Consider the following 26,421-nt stretch of genomic DNA (forward strand, 5'->3'; position numbering starts at 1 on the left):
CTACGCACCCTTGTCAAGGTTATTAACCGAAATTGTTTTGGGAAAAGTCTGAAAGGGTGAGCCGGGTGAAAAAGGTGAGGCGCTCCTAGCTGGTCAGGAAACCAGTTTGAAGACAGCGCGAAGATCTTTTCGTCATCAATTGTTGGTCAGACAAAAGAAAAACTCCAGTTGAAAAATGAATATTTTTCACCCAAAACTCAAATCTAATCCGCTGACGAAAACTGGTTCGGCGGGCAATCTGGCAAAGGAGGATCTGCCAGGATCCGAGCTTTTTTACCGATCAGTTGGAATTTAACTGCGAACGCGATGTGATCGAGGCGGAAAGAAGCTGTCAGGATGGAAGGGCTTTCAAAGGATGGAATGACTTCTTTGCTGGTAAGCCTTGGCGGACGAATTAGCAATATTTTTGGCCGAAAGTGAATTATGCAATTTAATGTGGGGCTGCGGGCGGAAATCGCTTAAAGGACACACTTTCGACAAACCGCAGGAGAAAGGCGAAGGGGCGAAAGGAGAGAGCGAGAAAAGGGTTACAAGGTTATTCCAAACGTCCTTCGCCTTCGCCAAAAAAAAAAAAAAAAACACCAAGCCAGACCAGACCAAAACGGAGCAAAACAAAACACAAAACGCAGCAGCATAGAAAAAATTGTTGCCGCTTTCCTTTTCCTTCCTGGCTCGTCCACATATCGCATATTTTTTCCGCTTCTTCTTTTCAGGATCCGCTTTCCCTTTCCCCACCTCGCACCGCCCCCCACTCTCTCCTTTGCCCGCCGTGTCGTAAATTTCACAAAAAATATATTTTCTAACAACCCAAACAAACAAATGGCAGCATGCAAAAAAATACAAATCCCGAACCCCCCACAAAAGTCGCGCGAAAAAATCAGCACAACCCATCAGACCATATGGGTGTGTGTGGCTGTGTGTATCCTGGAGTCCGTGGGAGAGGATTTCCATACGATATAGAAAAAAATATATATATTATAAATGCGAATAAGCCAAGCGACTACTTTGTGGGCGCAGCTTTGTTTTTTGTCTTATCCTTTTTTTAGTCCGCAACTCCGGGCTCCGGTCTGACTTTTTGGTGCTGGTTCGAATGCTATTGTATTTGTTTGATTAGAATCCTGGGTTCGATTACCGACAGGGGTTTTTAATTCGTTATTAATTGTTGGGGGTTCGATGTGTTTTCCAAAGCGGTTGGCTCCATTTGACCCCCATTGTTTGGATTTAAATCCAGATAACATAGAGTCCAATTATCCTTTTAGGAGGGACATTGACTTTCCCACGACAAATCATAAAGGGATTGGCGGTTACTTTGAAATTATTTAAGAGTATGAGTTTAAGAATATCAATCTTAAAAGAATCCGGGTTCTATTCAACTCAAAAACTATAGTAATCAAATGGCTATACTTGTAAAGTTCCTGGAAATGCCGATGAACAGAATTAAATTTTAATCCTGATTGGAATTTTGATGAAGCCCCTTAAAGGAGACCCCCTCGAGAGTATCTTATGTCCTTTATGTCAATTACTCAAATTGGGTTTCCCATCATCGTTTACTGATCAACGAATTTGAGCTCCAAATTATTTTAGTTTGGAGAATATTCGAGCTGAAGGACCCAAGTCCGAGTGGGTGGGAGTCTATTTCCTGGACTCGAGGGCCTGGTGGGACTTGAGCTGGAGCAGCCCAGCTCAATGGGGCGAGGGGTAGCTGGATGGGACTAAGGTGGCAGAGGTGGGCTGGGATGGATGGGCGGAAGGTTGAGAAAAAGTAAGCAGAACAAAACTGCAGCAGGCACCCGATTGGCTTTGGCCACGCACACAAAATGTGCATATAGAGTGCAACTTTTAGCACCAACCGAATGCAGTTCCACACACACACGGCCTGCATACATGCAGCACGGCACATGTACGGTACATAGAGAAAAAAGAGTGGCAAGTGAATATTTGTTGTACATAGCAGCAGCAGACGGGGCAAGTAAAAGGACTGGGACCGAGGATGGGAACAGCAGCCGAAGCGAAGGGAAATCAAAAACAGAAACAGAAACCGAAACCGAAACTGAAACAGAAACAGGGACAGGAATGGTATACAAAACAAAAACAAAAACAAAAACAAAATACAAATACAAAGCCAGTACAAAAATGACAAAAACTGTCGTAGAAAAATGCACTTTTTCTGGGTGTGGCAAATTGAAAAATAGCCAAGTCGATGTCGACAGCGACAGCGACGGCAACAGCAACGGCAACATCGACTGCATAGGCAGAGCAGCGATGCATTAGAGCTGCAGCTTCAACATGATGGCTGCCTAAAATGGCAGCATGCAGTTTTTCCCCATTATACCACCTACCACCTACCACCTACCACCCCCCACCCACACTCAGATCCTATTTTTTTTTCAGTGCGCATTTTTAGTTGGTGCAGGCAGAATGCATTTTTACTCCCTTTTTGGCTGTGTGTGTGGTATATAGGAGGTCCTGCATCGGTGTCTGTGTCTGTATCTGTGCGTATCCCTATTTGGCATCCTAAAAAAGTACACAAAATTTTGATGCGCCGTCAGAGAAGTCGGCAGCGGCTTCGGCCGCACAAACACGCCCATGTTTTATGTACAAGCCAAAGGGAGAGGGGCGATGGGTTGCCCTTTACATGCGCAGCATCCTTGCTATCCTTTCGTGTGTGTGTGTGTATGTGTCGGTGAGCAGAGGAAAAAGAAAGCAAAAAAGCGAGAGGCAAAACACTAAAACTAATGCGCGAGAAAGAGAAACAGACATTAGAAAAACGCCGCTGCCTGCGTGTGTGTGTGTGTGTGTTTCGTGATTGCATCGGTGTTGGTGAGCAAGCCGAAGTGCCATCGTTGCGCAGGAAGAGAGCGATAGAGAGCCAGGACGAGCGAGAGAGCAGCAGCAGCGGCAGGATGTGAGGGAATAGGCTGGCCCCTAACCTCCCGCTTCGGATGCTTCTAAGTGGGTGGCAGTGGGATTTTTAGGCGCAGTTTAGAGGACTTCTATCGATTCAAAGGACGACTGAATGATTTTTCCCCTTCAAATCGATCTTTATAGAAGCCTTAATATTTATATTGTTATAAGTTTAAAGGTCCTAGATGTTAGAATTTCAATTTACACATAAATGGGCATCTCCAGATTTCCCATTTCTTTCAGAAAGGTTTCTTTCTCCTCATACTTGAAATGTCTTAAGGATATTAACAAGGACACTGTATATATAAAAAGTACCTACCTTTTTGCCGAATAAATCTGATTGATTGATGAGTAATAACCAATAATAAAAATATTAAGCCTATCTGTCCATGCTGCTATGCAGCCCATGTGGCGTATGAGTAATTTTTTACTTCAATTTATTAAAAAATGGCTTTGAATGAATTTTTCTAATAGGATTGTACATAATCGATTAATAAAAAAAAATTTAGGATTAAAGTGGAAACAATTGATGTCATTTTTATTATGAGTATATGACGTTTGTTTTCAAAACCGTTTGGCCTCACAATTTATAGTCCAGAAAATATACCAGAAACTAAATATTTGCTCTCCAAACACTCCTTTTCATCTCCTTAAATGGGTGATTTCGCATTAAAATCATTCAACTGAAATATTTCTGTTAAACATTTGAACTGTTTAGGTTTCTATCCGGTTACAATCGATTGAGTCCAATCAAAGCCGGGACTTGCAATAAAATTAAGCGACTTCGTGTGATGCAATTTCATCTTGCCATGATCTATGGTTCTGGCTGAATGGGGAGCTCAGCAGTGGCCAATTTAATTTGAAATAAATTAAAGGCTATTCACATGACCAGATTAAAAGCGAACCCGCTCTCGCAAGAGCGCATAGTTACGAGTAGTACAGTATACGTACATACATGACCGGCATTGTTCTCCTTCCGTTTTTCGGGCAAAAACGAAAAACGCCACGGCTTCATAATAAACGTAACTATAATACAAAATAAACACATAACCGAAACAATCTAAATTTGGCGAGAATTTATGTATTGATTTTCATTAATATTATTCAGATGATGCTGTTGCATCGGCTCAGTTGCCCGTCTCTGTTCGATGCTCTAGTCCTGGCCGTGGCATTTTTCCAATTTGGGCTCCACTGGACGCCGGTAAATTGAAAATTTTCCAAAACAAAACAAAACAAAGCGGCCGGCCCATGGGTATGTAGTGTGGGGGTAGTCGGGCGGGCAAGTGCATCATTTTTCATCAAAAATGTTTTGGGGAACGAAATGGGCAAACAAACAAAAAGCATTCCCCGTCCATAGCCAGAGGGCAGCATCGGCTGCACCTGCAACAGCTTCAGCACCAGGAAAAGCAAAAACAAGTAGCTTTGGGTTATGCATCATAACTATATGTGGCATGGTTCGACTAGGCTGCATAAATCTATAGATTGCAGAGGGAGTTGCCCCTCGCTGGCCGCTGATTCTGGCTGCTGATGCTGCTCCTGATGCACCTTTGATATGCAATTTATGCATGTCATCTGTGCCCTGCGAGTCTGCGTCCATTGTCCTGTGAAAAGTGCAGGGGCTGGGTGCTTGGGATGCTGCGAGTCTGGGAGTCTGGGGTGTCACCTAAGCACAGCACCCACGCAGGGCAAATCCTTTTTTGCTGCCAATTTATAGGCCTCCCTCCAGTGCGTTGTTATTTTTGCTGAATGTGAGGGTGAGTGTTAGTGCGAGTGTGTGTTGGAGCTGGTGTGTGTGTATGTGTGTGAAATGTTTGTGTGTGCATTGCGTTTTTCCGGCTTTCCTATTTGCATTGTCGGCCGATGGAAACGGCGCTGCAATGTTTGCCCTTTGGTTTCGTTGTGTGCATCGCCACTTGCCCCTTCTGGGCCAGAAATCATGTTTTTGCCAAAATGCATTTTCATACGCCACGTAAGCCGGGGACCATGTACGGCACATTGTGCATGCATGCGGGTCCTTCACATAGAAGGATGCGATACAAAACACAGCCCAGCTCTGGCCACCCGGGCCAGTATGTACTCGGTACTCGGTGTCCTGGTGCAATGCACTCCTATCTAATCAAAGTTTCGGCCCAAATGCAGGTTTGAGTTGCACATTGCACCCTGTACACTGTTCACTGTAAACTGCATGTTGCTGATGCGACAGCTTTAATTTTAATTGATGCATTTTCCGGGGACGTCCACCCAAACACCCACACACCCATTCATACCCATAATACTCCCTTTGTAATTGCCCGATTCCTGCTGCTGCAGACTGGAAAGTTTTGTAATTTATCTAAGCGCTGTCCGCCGGTGATTGATTGTCATTATCCCGGCAGGACTATGGTGTCTCTAACATGCATAATTTTTAAATTGCATTAAGCCGCTGATTTTATTTCCGCCTTCAAGCGTTCTAGCTCAATTAGGACATGAAGCTTTTAGAGGGGGTTTATAGAGTACTTCTAAAAGGCTTTAACTTATCAAAAGAAGTATTTCTTTATGGTCCATTGGTGATATATATTTTATCCGAAACATTTCATTTATTTTTGAGTAAAAATGTAAGAAAATAAAATGCATTCGCATCCAAGCCTTGAACAAAAAATTTAAGAGACAAAAATCTCACTCGAAATGAAATTGGGACCTTTGAACAGGCACAAATCCTGGCCAGGCGATGTGTTCAGCTAACGAACTCTGAACGGGATCGGGATCACCCTGGCTGGCTCATATTTTTTCACAAAGCTGGCCAACCGATGGTGGCATCAGCGAATGCAGTTTTTGTCCTCCAGCCAGAAACTAATAAAAGCGAATGCAGGAGCTGCCGGGATGTGGACGAGTGGGTGGCTTGTCTCTGATGGATGATGATGGCTGGTGGGAGGCAGTGGGCTATAGGTGGGGTTAGAGCTCCGCTCAGCTGGGAGAATTCTCCTTCAATTTATCGATTGCAGGCGCCTTCCCTCGAGCGACCCCCAAAAATAGTAGAGAGAAAAGAATTCGCCAGCTAACTGCAGTTGCAGGACCTCCAACACCCACACCCCATCGCCCGGTTCCCCCACCTTATATACAACTGCATTCTTTGCCATTTTTCTCACCACTCCTCACCCCACTGGGCTGCAGCTGCAACTGAAAGCAAAACAGAACAAAAACAGAACAAACCCAAAGAGCAAACAGCGATGGCAGCCATGGCAACAAAACTGAAACATAAGCAATGCAAAGAAAAAACTCAAAATGCATGGCCACCATTTTGAATAACAAGTGCGCAGGGTAGCCCCCCCATACCTCCCATTCCTGCTAGCGACTTCTGTTGCCTTGTTTTTTAGGCCCCCCTTGGAAAATAAAGAAAAGGAAGTGTCAGAGAAATGCATTGGACGAGTGCAGTTGGCAAGGAAAAAATGCAGTTGCAGTAGCTGGGGCAGGAGCAGGCGCAGGATCAGCATCGCGGGCAGGAGGTGGGGCTAAGGGAGGTACCGGATGTGCAGGCCAACGAAAAGCGACAAAATCAAATTCCGAGAAATAAAATTCCACACGCAACAAAAGCAAAAGGAGTCAAGTCGTAGGTTTTTCAGACTCCATGGACTCCATGGGGAGTTTTTTCTTGCCGCAGTCCTGCGACAAAAACTGCAGATGGACGAAGGGGAAGTGTGTATATGTATATGGTGCCCGAACCCTTCTGGCTCACACTCTGGCATAGGAAAAGCCTATTCCAAAAAATTGAAAATGCAAAATTTCATTTGTGCAACGTGGGGCAAGGCGGGCAGCACTCTCCTTTCTGCCATGGATCTGCCCCCGGCCAAAGGCGGTGGATGCAATGGTCGTGCCAACCAGTCCATGCTGTTGCTGTTGTTTTGGATGAGACCGACGACGACAAAGCAATTCTTCAGAAATGAAATGTCCTGGCTCTGCTCCCTCATCCGCCCCCAACACCCACACTGCCCCAACGACTGCAGCTCCCACTCCCGCCTGCATTGCATTTCAAAATGGCAACTTTGGCGGAGCAGGAGGCGGGAGGCAGGAGTTGGCAGGATTCTGCGGACCAGCAGCAATGGCGACAACTGTCAGCATCATAAGACTGCACATGAGCCTAGCAGCCAGCAAAATCAAGCCGACGCACGGATGCGGAGGCGGAGGCGGAGTACGAGGATGAGGATGAGGACGAGGAGGCAGCCCGCCGGGATGACACAAAACGTAAACAACAAGTTTGCTTTTTGGTACTGCAGTTCGGGCACCAAAGTTTTGCACAGCCGTAGGGGGGCAGGTATCAGGGGCACACGCCTGCAGCGGCATGGGGCAGACAAAGCAAATGCAATCAGCAGTGTGTTTTGCTTTTGCTGCCTTTCGAGCCGCCCCGGTGCTGCGGCTCAAATCAGGACCTGTTCGACTGGACTAAGCCCGGAAATGCACCACGAATGCTAACCTTTGGAAATGGACTGTTTAAAGTATGGGCACAGTTTCATAATTCTAACCGCACTTTCTGAACTAAAATCTTCAGAAAATATTACAAATGCATGAAATACAAAAATCCTCATCAATTATTCAATCATTACATTAATTTCATGGATATCCTAGAGCCTCCGACAAGTTAATTAAATTAATAAACATATTAAACGCATGACTTCTCTGATAAATTTTAAGTTAGATTCAGTTTTTTATTGCCATTTTTTACTGTGGAAGACTTGCATATATTCCAATGATTCCGCTCCACCAAGATCCATATCCCTTTATCGCTCAGTGTAGCCTCCCCAGGACACAATAAAGTGAAAAAACTCTGCAGCTGAAAAATAGAAAGTCGCGAACAAAAAAATGTTGCTATTTGCCTACTGCTGCAGAACGGCTCAGAAAAAAGTATGCAACGTCCACCGAAGTGTTGCATGACGCCAAAGGGGTCCTTTCAGCCCGATCAGCCGCCCCTCTGGCCACCTTACGGTGCTCCAATCGAAGCTCAGTGCAGCTCAGGAGAAGGAAAATGGGACGCCGGGTGGTCCCCTGAAAAGTGAAATCAAAAACTGCAGCTTCGCAGGGTGGCAGGGACAATGGGCGGCGTCTCTCTGCCTCAGTTCAAGTGGCAGCAAGACAGCAAGAAAAAATGCAAGCCAAAGGCTGCAGTAAAAATGGCACAAAACAAGCATCTCGACTGACTCTCTCGAACACCCCAAAACCCAAACCCAAAACAAAGCAAACCGACGACTACGATGATGATGACGATGAATCCGAGGACCGTAGTCTCCCCCTTACCGAGCGGATGCACATTGTTAGGCCAGGGCAACGGAATTGGATTGGACAAGGGACTCGGGACACGGGACTCGGGACACGCGGCACGGAATATGGAATACGGGACATGGGATATGCGATATGGGATATAGCCACGTTGCTGCAGCGATGCCAAATCAACGGACTCGTCGTCGAGACGCCTCAGCTGGCCAGATAAAGGGGGGTGGTGGTTGCACAGGAAAAAATTCATTTTTTTAACATATACTGGATTTGGAGATCTATGCATTTCGCTTAAAGATAATAGAATACTTTGAGGCGTTTAAAACCATAAATTTCATGAAAGAAAACTTTTTTAGGGGGACTATGAGGGATATGCTTTCTCCAGAAAATGTTATAATAAAATTCAAAAAACCCTTCAAGATTTCTGAGATATCTGAGATCAAACAATTTTGTACCGTGTATTAGTACCGGGGATGGCAATGCAATTCATATACTGCAAAAAATCCTTTGGAGATGGAAGGGCGAGCGGGCGACTTGAAGATGGCAGCCCGGCTGCCATTTCTGCATGTTGTATTTATTGCACAAAAGGGTGTTGGGGGTTTTGGATGGGCAGTGAGGGTGCCAGGGCGTTGCAGGATGAGGGAGGCATATGCAAAAGAAAAGCTGCATTTGCCGACTGTGGTGGGCTAGTTCAGGACATCAGGACAAGGCGACTTCGGCACGTACGGCAACGGTGGCGGTGGCAGTTGGAGGCAGAAAAATGGAAAATCCAGAAACGCGAATTGTTAAGCTTGGCAATTTTTTGCAAACGTCTGGCCGCCAGTAAGGGTTGCCGTGGTTGGGTGGGACGGGGCATATAGGCCTTAATACTGTGGCATTTGTCTTGGAGCTGAAACAACAGACGTTGCCAATGCAGACGCTGAAAAAATGCATAAAACGTTGCAACAAAAGTCGGCCCAAAGGGGTTGCAGACGACCAAGAAGAAGAAAAACCAAAGAGCCAGAAGGTGCAGGGATATGGGAGATAAGGAATTCCATGGGTAGAGGCACAGGAGGGCGGATGAGACTGCGAGACGCAGCTGCTGCAACGTTGATTTGATGAACAATTCGCTGGGGCAGCTAACGTGACGATGTCTAGTCGGTAATATGCAAAAAGTGCTTGCCCCAGACGTCTGCCTTGAGGGATTTGAGACTTGGCTGGAGGATGGAATTCCCCCACTCTGGAGTCCCATCTCTTCCTCTGCATCTCTCCGGCGCGCCGCTTGGGCGATGCAATTCTTCTTCATTGTAATTTGGCCAGGACATTGGCCACCAAAGTGACTGGCCGACCATTGCACTGATTCCCAGGGCTGCCAAGGCAGAAATTACACTTCAAATATTTTCGGTATTTTGTTTTATGCTTATATTTGAAGATGATATAATACTAAATTTAAATATTCGAAAATGATTAGAATGTTAAGAAGGTAAAAGATATTTATAGCTAAGGTAAGGTAGGGTCTGGTAAGGATAATGATACCTTGATACCTCCCTTCAGATGTCATAAACTTCTTTAACTTTATCCTTTTTCCGCCGTGTCGAATTCTGGGAGGACGCTGAAGGGCGGGGCAAGGATTCACGGAATGGGCGACAGTTATGCGGCTCGCGCATACAAATTATGCGGAGAGGGAGCGCCGCGGCGGTAGGCAAATGGCGAATGCCTAACAGATGAAATCCATGGACTACCGACCTGGCCATTTCCCTTGTCCTGGCCTATTGTAAATTTGCAATTTTTGCCGAGTGCGGCTCGATGCTTTGTTTTCGAATTCTTTCTTTTTTTTTGGCCGAAAATGGGAAGGGAAGTCTCGTCGCGGAACCATTTTTGGCCAAAATGCATTTTGATGTAGTCGACGGCAGGCAGAAGAAGGAAAGGAATTCACAAAAAAATAGAAGGACTAAAAAAGGACACTGCACTCTCTTTTGGATGTCCGATGGATCCTGTATCCTGGTGAAGGCAAATGCGCGATGGATGGGCGGAATATCCTTTTGTTCGGGGGAGGCAGCCTAATCTGACTGAATGCACTCTCCGCTGAGACAGCTTGGGAAAGTGTCCAGTAGGAGTGGCAAGAGTGCGGAGTGTCAGGCTGGGATGGGAGGTGGCAGGAAGTGGCGTGGCAAATTTTCCATTATGCTCACTCAATCAAAACTGCAACAAAATAAAAGTTGTGCGCACTCCACACACATCTCTATGTGTCTCTTCTGATATGAATACGATTTTAGTTATGGAAAAACTTTTCCATCAGCGCCGGATTTACTTAAGCCATATTTTATCATTCGCCCCATGTGGCAGCTGCAACTTATTCAATTATTTTAATGGAATATTCTCCTCTGTTTGCAGACTCTGCGCTGTCTTCGCTGTCGGCTGCGTCGGGTAAGTCTGAGTTTTGATAATTGAAATGCAAATTGAAATGGTTAGGAGGGGCCGTGCCACCGATTCCTCCCGATGACAATTTCTATGTAGTGACCTAACTTAAATGCCGGCCCGGCCAGCTCAATCAATCGCACTGGGTGCGGTTAATCGAACTAACAGCAAGGTAAACAATCTCCTCCCACTGGGATCCGGCGCCGAGCGGGAAAGTGCAGCAGTGTCATTAGGCATTGCACTGGTGGATCTGGCCGAATCGTTTTGGCCAAATGCAAAACTGTCAAATATTTACTCAGGCAATTTAGCATGCGGCGGGCGGGCAAATAATTACAAAAACGTTCGGAAAACAAATAACTAATAGGAACTGGAATGCACGGATGTGCGGGTACTGGACAGGACCGACCACTTTCCACTTTTCGCACAAAAAACAAACATCCCAGCCATAGGACGCAAAAACAGAAAGGGAAAACACGAAATCGCTTAGATGTGACGAAACAATTGATACAATGTAGTCTAAACAAGCCACACAAACAATAAATCAATATGCTAAAAATGTATGCAAATGGGTCTAAAATTGATGCGAAAATTAGATAAGTCTGAACGAGGAATTCAATTTTGAGATGTCTCTCTGTCAAAGGGAAATCAAAGGAGCATGACTCAAAGTTTTTGTTCTTCTGCAAATATTTTCATACAATTTCCGGCAGAGGTTTAGAATCATTTTATACATGGAGTGCAAGCAGATTTTGTTTTTAAACAATTACGTCGCCTCAAAACCCCACATTGTGGCCATAAAGTACAACCATATTTGATTTCAGGAATGTACACTTGGGCCCAAGTCTAATGTTCAATTGGACGTCGCACGGGCTGCAGAATAGGCAGACCGGCAATTCTTTTAGGAGAAATCTGAACAAAGTCATTTGCATGCCATTTAGACTTAAGAGTTACCCCGTCCCCGGAAACTGACTGAGAATTTTTGGGGAGTTCCAGTGCGGGCCCCAGAACAACTACAAAAGGAAGAAAAACAACAAAACACCACTCTGAGATGCATTTGCATCAAAATGGCCGACCGACTGGTGGGTGGGAGGATATACTGTATTTGGCAGGATGGGGATGGATTGGAGGACTTCCTCGCTACGCTCCGGCAGCCATGCATGTCACTCACACAGTCACAGAGCTGGGACCATCTATCGTCACAGCATCCGTTGCTCAATAGTCCTTTTTGGGAACGAACCTACCGGCATGGAACGGCCCTCCCAACCCCTCATACCCAGCCCCCGCCCCGGCACTGTTTACATCCCACTCTCCGCCCTGCGCCTATTCATCAGAAATGCAATTTCAAAATTTTTTTCCACAACTTCTTCTGCACTTCGCACCCGTTGCATGCCAAAAACTGCATTTTAGGCTCTGACTATGGCTCCGGGTCTGAGCCAGGGTACGGGTACGGCTCCGACTCCGCCTGATGCTCTGACTCCGGATCTGTCTGCATGGAGTCGGGCTCGACAAATGCATTGGCTCATCCTGATGATGATGGCACCCAGGACTCAGGACATTCACTGGCACACGCACGATAGAGTGGACTATGATATTGGTAGTATCTTAAATCTTAAAAGTTTCTGAAACTCTAAGCATGCTTATTGAACGGTTCAGAAATTTTTGATACAATTATATTCATACTTCTGAAATTGAAAGCTTGATTTTCTAATATTTACCTGTTAAGGCCCACTCTAAACAGGCACACATATGTGGAAACAAGACTCGCACGTTTGATGTACAATATTTTTAGTGCTGCGCCTGGTTTCAGGAACCGAGTTTCGGGCTTTTTCCAGCTTCAATTGGGCTGCAAAAAATTGCAATCTAGGCAAAAATGCAACAAAGGCAAAGAGCTGGGAGTGTGTATGTATATTCAGATCTCCACCCGCTCCAAAAAGGGGTGCCCTGACACCCCTCAGTGTCCTGCCCCCCTTGGATGGAGAGTTTTTTTTGTTTTTGGTCGGTGGAGTGCATCTATGTGCGTGCATGTGCATTCATTTGGGCCAGCCAGCCCGTTTGGGCAAAAATGCAAATTTTTTAGCCATCGCCATCTGAAAATAGGATGCCAAAAATTTCTGCATTTTGCAATTTCAAAGCCTGAAAATTTCGTTTGGGGAAAATGCATTCAGGACAGGTCCGTTGGCCAGCCAACCGACCGCCCACTTCGCCATCCTGCCATCCTGCCAGGCAGATGGATTGGCATGGATTACAAGGCGGGCACTGACTGGTTGATGGGCGGGGCTATTTTCTAACTCGAACCTTAAAGCTTTAACTTGGCATACGCAATTTTCGCAATTAATTGACCGGAACAATTTCATAAAACTAAAAAAATCGAAATCTGCACACAATAAATTATCCCCACAAGGAAGATGTCACGTTTCAGGCTGAAACTCTGCCGAAAAGGTTGCCGAAAATGTCAAAAAGGGTCGTCCTGAATTGAGAAGTGACTGGAGGAATGGGTGGCCAGACTACCCAGGGGCAACATAAATTTGCAAGAGAAATTAATGACGTTTAAGAAAGAGCTCAGAGTGGGAGGGAACTGTCGAACAACCCTTTTTGCAAAAATCTTTCTAATTAAGAAATATCCAAACAGAACAGACTCGGGCAGCCATTGGAAAAACTCAGAACACACCCAGCTGCTGGCAGAAAGCATAGAAGCAGCTGCCTTGCGGTCCTTGGGTGTCCTTCTGACGGCCTCCTGCCTGTGTATGCTTTGAAATAAAATAATAGTAAAAAGTTAAAATTCTATTCAAATTGTTTGCCAGCTGAAAACAATGTAATTTCATTTTATTTGAATATAAAAGGACCCCGTTTCCCATCTAGACCGCTTCCATGTTCTCCATCTTATGCCAGCACAACTGCACAAAAGTCGTCTTTTGTCTGCTGGCCAGGACGAGAACGAGAACGAAAATGAGAAGGAGCATGAGAATGAGAAAGGGAATGAGATGGCAAACAATCCAAAGCTTTCTACCTCAATCCTCCTCCTTCTTGGCCTCCTGGTCATCCCACAATGGTCATCTAACCAGAGCAAGGTTTGTATGATTACGTTAGCAACTTTACCGCAGTTCCTCAACTGAACCCAAACTCAGTTCAGATAGTTTGCCAACGCTGCAGGTTGACCACCCACTTGACCACCCAGCCCCTCTTCCAAGCCCCTTTGGCCATGTTACGACTGCGGTTACTGTGGGTGTTGTTGGACTCTGGCCATGGCCGGAGCAAAATCTGAACCTGGGTTTGAGGCTGTGAGCATGGCTGTGGGTGTGCGACTAAGCCCGACTGTGTGCTTGGATTTTATTGAAACTTTTCTTTGCCGCAAACGTAGAAAGGAATATTTGATATCCTCCCACATAACCTCACACCGATCCGTTTCTTCGTTTCCTCCCAGTCTGAGGTTGTGGCTTTTCGAATGGCATAATGCATCTAAGTTGGGGCTTATGCATACTTTATGTACATTCTTTTTATTTAACAATTTTGTACTTTTGGAAGATACTGAGCTTTATAAAAGTATATTACTAAGATAAAGCTTATCTAAATTGGAGCGAAGTTTTTAAAAAATGGAATGTAAAAAGAGAAACTTCCCCAAAAATTTTACATAAAATCTGCTCCTAAATTTTGATGCAGATTCGTGGAGGTATGATTTTTGGCAAATATATAACCTTCACTGTTGGCCATATAATACTCCCATGCATTTGCCAAATTTTGAAAGGGAAAATTTGATGAAAAATATAAAAAATATTTTGTTCTTAGATTTTGATGCAGAATGATGAAGAGTCGATCTACAAATCGTTTAAGGTATTTCTCTCAAAAATCGGAGGGATATTGGCCATGATATGGTCTCCGCTGGGGACCATATTGCCCTTCCTGCCACTTTTCAACATTTTGAAGGGGATCCCCTAGAAAATTTGATGAAAAATCTAAAAAATATTTTGTTCTTAGATTTTGGTGCAGAATGATGGAAAATTGATCTACAAATCGTTTAAGGTATTTCGCTCAAGAATCGGATAAGAATTGGACAAGATATGGTCTTCGCTGGGGGCAATTTACCCTTCCGGGCACTTATCAACATTTTGAAGGGGTCCCCTAGAAAATTTGATGAAAAATCTGAAAAACATTTCGTTCATAGATTTTGATGCAGAATGATGGAGAATCGGTCTATAAATCGTTTAAGGTATTCCGCTCAAGAATCAGATGCAAATTGGCCAAGATATGTTCTTCGCTGGGGGCCATATTCACCTTCGATGTATTTGCCACAACTTTCGAAGGGTATACCCCAGAAAATTTAACGAAAAATAAAAAAATTATAACGTTCTTAAACTTTGATGCAGATTTGTTGAGAATTGATCCTCAAACAAAACATTTTTCCTAACAATAGCATTATTTTTGGCAAAGATATGGGCTTATCCGTGGGAAATACGTGATGAAAACTTCTGATGCAATCTGCAATCATTAAACTTTTGCGCGTGTTTTTCTTAAATTTTTGGTGAGCATAGAGGCCAAGGAAAATAATACACCCTTACAGTTTCTTAGAGTAGAGGGTTGAAAGCAACCCTTATGAATATCCCAGTTTCCCCGACTACCCCTTTCCATGCCACAGATTCAAAAACTGCGCCAACGCGCCACAACGAACGCAAATTGCACTCCAAACATTTTACGTTTAATGGACGAGAAGGCAGGCATCCACAGCATCCATGTTATTATGCAAGGGACTGGCACACACTCACTCTGCCACTTCCACCGATGAACATACGCACACACAGACCAGTGCAAGTGCACAAAGGAAGTGCAGGTCCTTTGGCGAAAGGACGAAGGTGAAGAGCGTTGGAGAAGGGGAAATGCCAATGGAAATGTGCAGGAAGTATGAAGTCATTTGAATTTGAATTCAAAATTTTCTAATAACATTTCAGCTGAAACAATCTAATAACACAGATACACGCACACATAGGGAGCAGTACTAGACCGCAGCAATGTCCAAAAAGGACGAAAACGAAAGGAACCACCCACGAACGAGACGAGACAACGTCCGTAGTTGCTCCTTCCCCCTTGAAATGGGGGCAAAAGCAAAAGTGTTGTTGGTGCTAGACGCTGCTCCTGCCACTCCTGACCGGGCATTGCCATCCTTTGCATCCTTCGATGTCATCGTCATCGCAGGACGAAAGGGTGAACCCTGGCAATGTGGAATGGGTGGAGTGGACTCGACGCAGAGTCCCCGCTCGTATCTTGGCAATAAAATAATGACTCAACTGAACTGAAAACTAGAAATGTGAATTGTAAATGGCGCACAGGACACCATTACACAGACACCCACTCTCGCACAAGGACATTCTCTGCCTTACACGTAACACGATTTCCTAGTACGTGCCCTGCCACGCCCCACGCCCCATGCCCCATGGCCCATGCCACTTCTTCTTTTGTCTGCGTTTTAAATTGTGCAATTTTATATTTGCAAGTTTCTATGTTCCCTCCCCCAGTTTCTCCAGCGAAAGCTTCCACAGTCCTGGTCTTTGTAATTGCCGCATGCCTGCTGCCCCCATTTCCTCCTTTCTTTTAAACTACCCCACCACCGGCCACCCACACCAGCGCCAAAATTCACCCTTCTCCCCATCAACCCTCTAACTCTGCGTAAGTTTCTCTGCCGCTTAAGTTCTAACTGCCCCGGCAGTGGCATTCATTTACTTGGATATGCATATATTCATATATGTACTGTATTAGATAAAAAGTGTTCTCAGTTCTTATTCCTTATTTTTTCAATTAAATAGAATCCTTTACAAGAAGGCTGAAATACCTTTATCCAGCTAATTGGATTTTTAAGAAATTACTCTTAGTGTTTAACATCTTTGCCTCTATCTTCCCATCAATTCAGACCATTTGGACGTGTTTTTTGGCGAATTTCTCTGGGGGAACTTCCCCATGGCAACTTCTCCGTGGTAACTTGACATATGCAACTGCAGCTACCGCAAGTCCACCAGTTCCAACTACACAATTGTATATACTACTTGGCCAGAACGGAGAAATGGAAACCCCTGGCAACTTCTTCTTGTCAGGCTAAGGGATATGCTGTCATATGCATTTATTATATGGCACTTGGCATAAGTTTTCAGTTTTCAGTTGGTTTGGCTCCACTTTCCTTAAATTTCTAGCCGGCTTAAAGGGCAGATGGTGTACTGTAAAAACCAGATACTTGTTTATACCGAACTACCCACTCCCAGAGGCTTTGGCTCTTAATAAGCAAATTAATGAATGCGTGGAAGTGCAAATTTGTTTGTGAAAAGGATGAAAAGTATTCGCAGGCGACGGCACAAAGCCATTCGAGAGTAAAGGATGCTGCGACTAAAAAGGCGACATCAATGGCCGAAAGGATAAGGGGCCAAGGGGCGGGGAAGTTGGACGACGGGCTGACGGGTAAATTGCTTGTAAAATGTAAGCAGCGTCTAAATTAACTTTTGTTTGCCTCCCATAAATGCCGAGTTCGAGCGGGGGGTGCAAAATAATTATGTAGCGCTGTCTTATTTTAATAATTTCGAGAGATGCCATGGCATAAAAAACGACAACCCCAACCCCCAAAATAAAAACCCGACGAGGCGAGTCGAGTCGAGTCCTTCTAATAAATATGCAAATGGCGCATTTAAATACTGAAAGGGCAAGGGACTCAAAAGAGGTAGGCGGGATGACGGACCCGGGGGCACTGTTCGCTTTTTAATGTCATTTCTTAATAGCTTCGGATACATAAAATCTGAGGGAGTCCGGGACAGAAGATGTCGTTCTGCAGATAACGCGCATACGCCGCGTAAGCCGCACCAAGCAGACCTGGACACGCCGCCTGGGAGCTGGTACTGGCACTGGAAGCTGAAAACTGGTCACGTAGTCTCATTCAAAAGCCCACACACTCTGGGAAAAGGGCCACCTGCCACGCCCCTTTGGTCCAACTTCCTTTTTACGGCCGATGGCGCCAGGCAGCCAAACCCGAATTAGATGTAGGTGGACATTCGTTTTTAACGCCATCCCACCATTCCCCCTCGTCACAAGGTGCAAATCCTTGAGATCCTTGTCCGTCCCTCCGCACCACCGCCCCTTCATATGCGGCGCGTGTGCGTCCGTGTTGGCCCTTGGTAAATATGAAAATAAATAAATCCTAAGCGTAAGCCAAAGTTTTGATGTATGCCCCAAGCAGTTAAAATGTGGGCGGCCTGGGCTTGTGGGTTTGGGGGGGGCGTGGCATACTAAATCCTAGGAAGGAGAGTACGTTGAGTGTGGGAGGTCAGTCAAAGTTATTTTAGGGCCACATTTTAAGCTCTTTGCCAACGTGTCCTGCGCATCCTGGCTAAGCCAACGGGCTTCAGCTACGCCTTATCTGTACCAACGTCGCTCCTCCAGCCGGGAGGGGATTGGAATCGGGATTTTGGAGGGTGGTTTTAATATTTTAGGTGCTCAAAAAGTTACATAACACGGGGCAGGACGGCACAGCTCTAACTCCTTTATGTGTCCTGGCTTATTCGTGTGTATGTGTGTGGAATTATTTATCAGCAAACAGGAAATTACCAAGCCGAGAACTGGGCTCTAAGGCAGAGACGTAAGGATACTCTTATTAGGATTATAATTGAAATTGAATGGAGAGGATCTTCGTGAATAATATTCGATAATATTTAATGAACTAAATGGTTAACAACATTGGGGACATAGATATATAGACAAAAATGATGTATTAGCCGATAAGACATAGAGTTTATTATTTTAATGATATTATTTGATATTATATTTTATTAATCCCATTGATGCGCCAATCTATCTTAACCTTTTCAAGGATATTGCAACTTTTTGATTATCTTGCTGCTTAGACAGTATTTTCTGGACGAAGCGAATTTAATTAATTAGACGGACGCTGGCCAGCAGATCCGAACGCGAACAGGAACCAGAGCTAAGGGTTAGCTGAACCCCATTAGACAAACCACCCACCATGCACCACCAGCACCACCTCCTTTGTTGCTGCGGTCGTTTCCTAAAAAGTTCTACATGTGTTGTGTGCGGTGGGTGTGTTGAAGTGTGGGTGTAGGGGGTTGGGTGGAGGTCCCTTATCAAATCCACCGCAGCGGCAAAGTTAAAAACTATTAACTAAAATTTTCTATTAAAACTTTTCCCTGAACTAAAAACTTTGCCATGTTGCCAATGTTGTTGCCGTTGCTTTACTGCCCACAAGCAAGTTTAATTTGTTGTAAACTTTTACGTTGGCGCCCAGAAAGGAAAGCGGAGATGGCCAGCTCCAGGTCCATTCCGGGTCGTCTCCTGTGGCTTTTTTTGTCTCCGATGTTGCAAGAACAGAAACAAAATGCTCAACTTGCTCACCACCTCATTTTCTCTTTTTATCTTTGCAGATTGCCCCGAGGACCTGGCTGGAAAATTGCATTTAACTCGACCTTATATAGACGCCCACTAACCGATATCTTTTTTTACGAACCGCTTCAGTAATTCTAGTTGTATCACCAATATTTGTCCGTAGTTTGATTGGCATTTAGAGATAACATGCTTATGCTTCTTATTATTAAAATAGTAATTTGAATAAAATACTTTGAGTTTTTTCCTATTTTGTTTTATGCTTTTTATTAATCGCTTTCAATAAAAAACGAAGGATCGAACGAAATAACATAAACTATTATTTGGATCATCACAGTATTCAGAATCAGGTTGGTATCGCCTTTAATCAAATCATTATTAAAATTTCATACTTACCCTTAAAAAATGCGTGTGGCGCCACCTATGGACTGGTGCTTGGAACAAGCACAACCCCTTTCTAATGAAAGGGGTGCAATGGGAATGCTTTCTAAAATTTCAAATCAGAAAGCTCAGCGGTGAGCTTTCAGTGGCACTCGTTGAATATGCAAATTAGAATATGACTTAAGTAAGGGAGTCCTTTCATGAGAATGTGATGAAGGACAGTTCCAACATTGGAAATCGCCTTTGTCACAAAATTATCGCCTGGGGTAACAAAATTATAAGTAAACCTTTTTTTTTCAATAATAAAGACTAAAGAGAAAAGTATATTCAAATCGGATTCAGATCGGTAAAATAAAAATATTATTCTGCAATTTTGAATTAAAAAGCAAAAAAGATTTATTGATTTTGAACCGGCTGTTTTTTATAAAAAGATTAAATAATTAAAGAACGCAATCGTTATGAGTTTTAATTTAAAAATAATCATTCCTTTCTGAGCAAAAAAAAATGAAATTTAAACATTTTTTCTCTGAGAGAATAATAAAACACATAACTTTTTATTAAACATTACATTCCTGAATTCTAATAAAAACCAATAAGGTTCTTATGTGAAACATAATGCCGTAAAGCCGAAAAGTTACTTTTCTGTGGCTTAATCTAAACACCTTGGGGCCAAACAGGATTTGAGGCCTGTTCGCTTGGTTGAATCCAAGTGACCAACTCCATGGAGTTTCCTTTCCCACTCTGTGGCTTCATTTTGCATAAACATTACTCGCCCCAGTATCCCCAACCAGTGGAATACAAAAAATTCGGTAGACAAGCATTTTTGGACCTTATCAACGACAATGCCAGGTCGTTAGGCTTGCATTCAGATTTCAGCTGCAGACGGAGTTTTGGACGATGGCAGGATCGATGTGGCTGGAGCAGTGGGTGGCGGGTCAGGTGAAGCAAGACCAAACTGACGGCGGTGGTAAGGTGGGTCTGGAACTGCCTTCAAAGGCAAGGTCTGGAAGGTGGGACGAACAAGGGCTAGAGAAACAGGACCAACAGTCGCACCCTAAGAGTGTGCGATTTTAATTTTATGACTCGCCAGGGTTAAAAACTTGTGCACATAAAATGGGGAGACATACAAATAAAATGAAACGGCACAACAATTTTCCCCAAACACACAGACTGTGGTACACAAAAAGAAATAATTAATAATACTTTTTTCAAAGCTCTGTCCAATTTACTAAAGAAAAGCTGGAAATGTTTAAAGAATAGAATAGATCGCTGGAAACCCTCCCAAATTTTTAACTAATAAAGTTTGTCAAGATTTTAAACTCTAGAATGATACTTTTCCTGTGTAAAGCGATGAGACTGAGATTCATGCCATGGCATACCTTTTGGCCAAGGCAGCTGCCATGATTTGTTACAGATTTCCTTTCTCGACTAGACTCGGCAATTGAACAGCTTACGGCTCAATTCGCACACCGAGGAAAGCCATCAGGACAAGTTCCTATGGCAGCGTCTCAAAAACAATGATAAAACCAAAACGAGAGCCCCGAAAAAAACAGGAAAAGCGGAAAATTTCAGACAAAGGCAGACTGCACCTGAGGCGAGTGAAAATTCGGGAGAATATTAATGGATCTGTGCCATAAAGACGACAGCTGGCAGACACGCAACAAGAACAAAGCAATGACACTCGGCCCCGCATTAAGTCGAGCAGAATAAAATATGTATGTGCATCAAACCCATATACATATTGAGCTGGGGGTGAAGAGGGTTATGGGGTTACGGAAATTTGTTGCCAAAGTATGCGACAACAAAGGCAAAAGTTCATCATGACAGCTGAAAAACAATAGAAAACTTTTTGGCCCGAAACAAAAGGAAAAGGAAACATCACGGCGACTACGACGACGAAAGCGGCAACGAGATGGCGGCCATTGTGGAAAATGGGTAGAAACAGCCCCGAGAAATGGGGTTGTTCACAGGGGTTGCTTATCTCCCAGGTCCCTTGCATACTTTTAGGCTTGCGCCTTGAATATTCGGGAAGCCGTTCGTACGCCCTGCTTGGGCTTGGGCTTGGGGTTTGAAATGAATTTTAATTTCTTGTCTGCGGTGCGGTGCCGGTGCCGTTGCCGTTGCCGGAGAACCCAACTCCACTCCATGCCAACTCCACGCCACCGTGGCCACATGAACCACCTGCACCACAGTCGTTGCCATTGCCATAGCCATAGCCACCCAAAAAACCTCAGAGGAAAACAGACGCACGAAGTAAGGGAGCAAAACAAAAAGGAAGAAGGCAAAATCAAGTTGAATTAATTTCGAAAATCATGGCCGCTTGCCGGGGTGAGCCACTCGCCATATTTGAGTTCCTCATGCTCCTGCTCCTGCTCCTGTTTCTGACTCTGTATCGGCTTCTGCTTCTGCTCCTGCTGCTATTGACGGCAAGGACGTGGCCAGGACACAAGCAGGCGCCGTGTGAGGGAGACTCCCCGGAATCCCCCTTTCAGAACGTGCACGTTAATCTGCTCGCAGACGTTCCACACGCTATGCGTGTCTCCTGCTTGAGGATGAACAAGGGAGCAGAGGGTCCTTGCCGGGCAGGACTCATCATCATCATCAACATCAGCGGCAGCAACCGCAATGGGGGACAAGGACTCGTGTCACGTAGACGAAAGTAAATCCACTTTCACCCTTGTTGCGCCTCGTTTTGCCGAATGTTTTTCACAATTTTCCTCTTTCATCCTGCCACCTTCCGCCCAAAACACATCCCCCGCCTTTTGCACATCCTTTATAAAAATGGCTACTATAATTTCGCCTTACTTTCGCCGGGCTTTTAAATGATGTTTTTGGCGCGGGATGGCAGATGGCCACCGTACTTTCCCCCGTTTTAGACAGCAGAATGGATACCATTTCAGTCCCCAATAATGGACACGCCGGAAGCTTTTACAATTTATAAAATTACATTTTGGCTCATTAATTTTACTTATTGCAACGCTATTTTGTTTTCAACAATTTGTTTTGCCTCCAAAATGGTTTCTAGCGTATTTTCCACATCTCCGGGCTGATATATGGCCGGGGTCCGACATCAGCTGATAAATTGCTGAAAAGCGATGCTGCTTTGGGCGGCAGGAGAGGCCTTATTAATTATCCAGCCAGGACTCTCGGCTTCTTATTCGAATCCTGTTAAATTACCGACATTAAAAAATTGCCAAGATAATGAAAGAGCTGCCGAAGCCGGCTTAATTTGCTCTTCTACACATTAATCACAAATGTTAAATAGAAAATTTAAGCACATTTTTAACAAGAATCAGACCTAATGTCAGGAAATATTAAATTTCTTGCTAATAAATAACAAATAACGTGTCTAAGGAAAAGTTCTGGTAGATTTCCAAATTAATATTCAATGTCAGACAGGTATTCCTGACATTCTCAACTATAAATATTAAATTTCTTCTGGAAAATCTTCGTAAAAGACTGTCAAAGGATAAACAAAGACTCTTCAAGTAAATAATTAATTCAACTTGATTGCCTGTCCAAGAACGTAAACAATTATTCTAACCGTAAGTAATTTAATTAATGGAATTCCCTTAATATTTAGTACGACCTCTTTTGTACATCACTTTGCTCACTTGTCAGCTCTCAGCCAAAATTGAATTTATTTAACTAACCCTGTCGGTCGGAGGGAAATAATTTAATGTTGGCCACTTATTAAGTGAACAGTTTTTGAGAACCGCAAAAGTTTCCCGTATTTTCCCAAAAATTCCCGTCGAAAAACACCCGAAGCGAACAGAACTGCGACGCCGCGTCGGGCACTCGCACTAATTAAACAAATATTTAATAATAAAATATTTTACTGCAAAATGCAAGCAGACGCATAAAATTTATAGCTAAACTATTATGCGACACAGTCACCCGCACCCCTAGGACGTTATCCAAATGTTGCCTGCTCAGCCACCCTTCTGAATCCCTGAGTGGCACCCAAAAAATCCGCATGAACAATATTTTCCAACTAAAAGTGCGCAAAAGTTTCAAATTTAATTAAATTAGAAGCAATTAGCTCGAAAGCTAATAAAAGTTGGCCTGAAACGGCAGGACTCAGTGGAAGTTTGGCTCAACTTTGGGATTGTATTTCTTTGGGGAGGTGGCGAAGGGGAAAGGTTGGGGTACAATAGGTTCTGTCCTATCCACAAACTAAGTGTGTATCTTATTAGAAATATTGTTCAAGCATTGAACACGATTAGAATTCCAAACATAGAATGTAGGAGATCGGACCCATGTGAATAAGTGATTAACAGCATGGTTTGAAAGACGATCTCCTGCAGTCTAACCAAATGTTTATGGGGTGCACTTGAAGCACTTAGGAAAGGGTCACATAGCATGTCAGCGAGCAGTCCGTTGATAAGTAGTTTTAAATAGATTTAAGATTTTCATGTATGTTTCTTGTAAGAGAATTGTAAGAAATAAAAACAGTTTTAAAACAGAACTCATTGGAGTATCACGAGTATTACGGGGCTCCTCTTAACATTTGGTCCATCGAGACACCCTGACGTTTTCCCCCCTGTGGTAAGAGACTCAGGTTTAAAAAACTGGCACCTAGAAGTGGCTGCAGAAAAATTAAAAATTCTCAGCCCAAGGTAGCTAAAAAATAAGGCTGCGATCTGAGTAAAAAAAGAGCTCAGTTTAAAAATCGTAGTCCTCTGTTGTTTCCCCCAAGAGGTAAGGAACACAGAGAATAAAATAATATAAATGCCAATGAGCATAATCGAATAGAAAGGAAATACAAAAATTAATAAATATTTCCTTCTATCGTGTGTTTTCTGGAACGACACCAGAATAATAAAAATATATATAAAAATTAAAATATAAAAATTTTGTGTTGGCGTATCCGAGGCCCTACATCGGAAAAGTATAAAACAAGAGTAAACGTAAACGTGTAAAAGTTTAAAAAGAAGTAAATTGTGGACAAACAAACTTAAAAAAAAAATAAAACATCAGCATAAGCAACAGCAACAGTGGCAACAGCAGTGGCAACAGCAACAAAAAATAAAAAATAAAACATAAAAAAAAAAAAAAATAAAACATCAGCGACACCAACATCAACAGAAAATAAGCACCCCAAGCAGAAGCAACATCCGAGCAACATCAGGAGCAATATCGGCCGAAGCAAGTCATCCACGCAGAAGCAACATCCGAGCAACATCAGGAGCAATATCGGCCGAAACAAGTCATCCACGCAGAAGCAACATCCGCAGCGACACCAAGTTCAACAGCAACATCAGCCAGCAACAGTGACAACATCCCAAGGAGAAGCAGCATCAACAGCGCAGCGACAAGGAAATCACCAAACAATCAGAAATTATATTCATCGGCAAGTTTGGTCTTTAGTTTTATAACTTTTTAGTTTTATAACTTAAATATAATTAAAAAAAAAAAGGGTGTGTCAAGCCTACGCAAGACAGAAGTGAAACTTCTAGTATTCCTCTCTCTCTATTTTCATTTCATCATCTCTATTTTCTCTCTTAGGTTAGTTTGAAAATTAGAGGTTAAATAATTCAACGACGAAGCATGAATTTGCTTTTTCTAATATTTTCTTATAGATGAATGACGTTCGATTAATGTATAGTTCCAAAAATTTTCAATTTATTCACAAGTATACAATATTACATAAATAACAATATTACAATTAACAAGAAAGGAAAGCTAACTTCGGGCGGAGCCGAAGTTGATATACCCTTGCAGTTGAGTCGCAGTCCGCTAGGTGGCGCCGCGCATCTTATATTATTAGATATATAGCGGATCGTATATAGTCGGCCGATCCTTATGAAATTCGGCATATCGAATTATTTTGCCAAAAGAGGAATCCATTGAAACTCCCATGCTTCTAACTTGAAAAACAACGTAGTTATAGCATTTCCGATCAATCAGTTATATGACAGCTATAGGATATAGTCGGCCGATCCTTTTGAAATTCGACAAATCAGATTGTTTTTCCCAAAATAGAATCTGTACCAAATCCCATCTTTCTAACTTAAAAAACAACAAAGTTATGCCAATTTCGATCGTTCTATGACAGCTATAGGATATAGTCGGCCGATCCTTTGGTCAAATATAACATGTGTGGAAAGTCCCAACCCTCTAACTTAAAAAACAACAAAGTTATGGCATTTCCGATCAATCAGTTATATGGCAGCTATAGGATATAGTCGACCGATCCCGGCTGTTCCGACTTATATACTGCCTGCAAAGGAAAGAAGGGTGTGTGCAAAGTTTCAACTCGATAGCTTTAAAACTGAGAGACTAGTTTGCGTAGAAACAGACAGACGGACAGACGGACAGACGGACATGCTCATATCGACTCAGGAGGTGATCCTGATCAAGAATATATATACTTTATAGGGTCGGAGATGTCTCCTTCACTGCGTTGCACACTTTTGACCAAAATTATAATACCCTCTGCAAGGGTATAAAAATTACAAAGAAATTACAATGACAATTTACCAATCATGTGCCATTTTCATTGTCAATTTCATGAATATCATTTCCTAATGTCGTGATAATTGGGTTATGGTAACTAAAGTGCGAGATATATACGTGAGCACTTAAATCCTTAATGAATCGTGCAAAAACTGCATCGATTGTTGTCCCGTGTCTAGTCGTGCTAGTGTTCCTATCATTAACAATATCCAAATTGAGTGTGTTTTTGAAAAAGTTCAATAACGCAGTTCGCTGGTGTCTGAGAGAGAGGAAAGAAGAGAAGAGAGACAACGTTCGTGAGCGGCTCTCCCACCTCAACAAGCGCATATGGTGAGAGAGGGACAGTGAACGGTGAGGGGGGTGGGGTACTCGCATTTTCGTGTCGATCCTGACTCGGTTTTACTCCGTCCCCGAAAATCCATTACGCGCCTAAAGAAGTTTCACTTCAAAAATTAAAAATGTTTCTCAGCAGAGTAGAAACGGTTTCCGATCTAATAAATATTGAAGGGCTTAATAATAAAGATATGCCCAAAATAAAAGAGCTCAGAGAAGATGTGGAAATACACATTGAGCTCATGAACAATAAAATCGAAGTGGGTCGATTAGAAAAGGTAGAAGGTAGTAATCCTAAAATGGACGAACTACCTACCCTACCAAAAATTGAGGTTCCCAGTTTCTTTG

At 43.4% G+C, this 26,421-nt stretch overlaps 1 long non-coding RNA gene across 1 annotated transcript in view; it reads left to right on the forward strand.

Moving 5' to 3' along the window:
- Window positions 1–284: 284 nt before the first annotated feature.
- LOC123257180 overlaps window positions 285–26,421 on the forward strand; it is a 38,202-nt gene continuing 12,065 nt past the window's right edge. Inside the window, exons 1-3 of the long non-coding RNA XR_006507168.1 lie at window positions 285–375; window positions 10,519–10,551; window positions 18,942–19,250. This is a non-coding gene — a long non-coding RNA (uncharacterized LOC123257180). The remainder of the gene's footprint in view (window positions 376–10,518; window positions 10,552–18,941; window positions 19,251–26,421) is intronic.

Source organism: Drosophila ananassae, chromosome 2L (genome assembly GCF_017639315.1).
Source record: "Drosophila ananassae strain 14024-0371.13 chromosome 2L, ASM1763931v2, whole genome shotgun sequence".
NCBI lineage: Eukaryota > Metazoa > Arthropoda > Insecta > Diptera > Drosophilidae > Drosophila > Drosophila ananassae.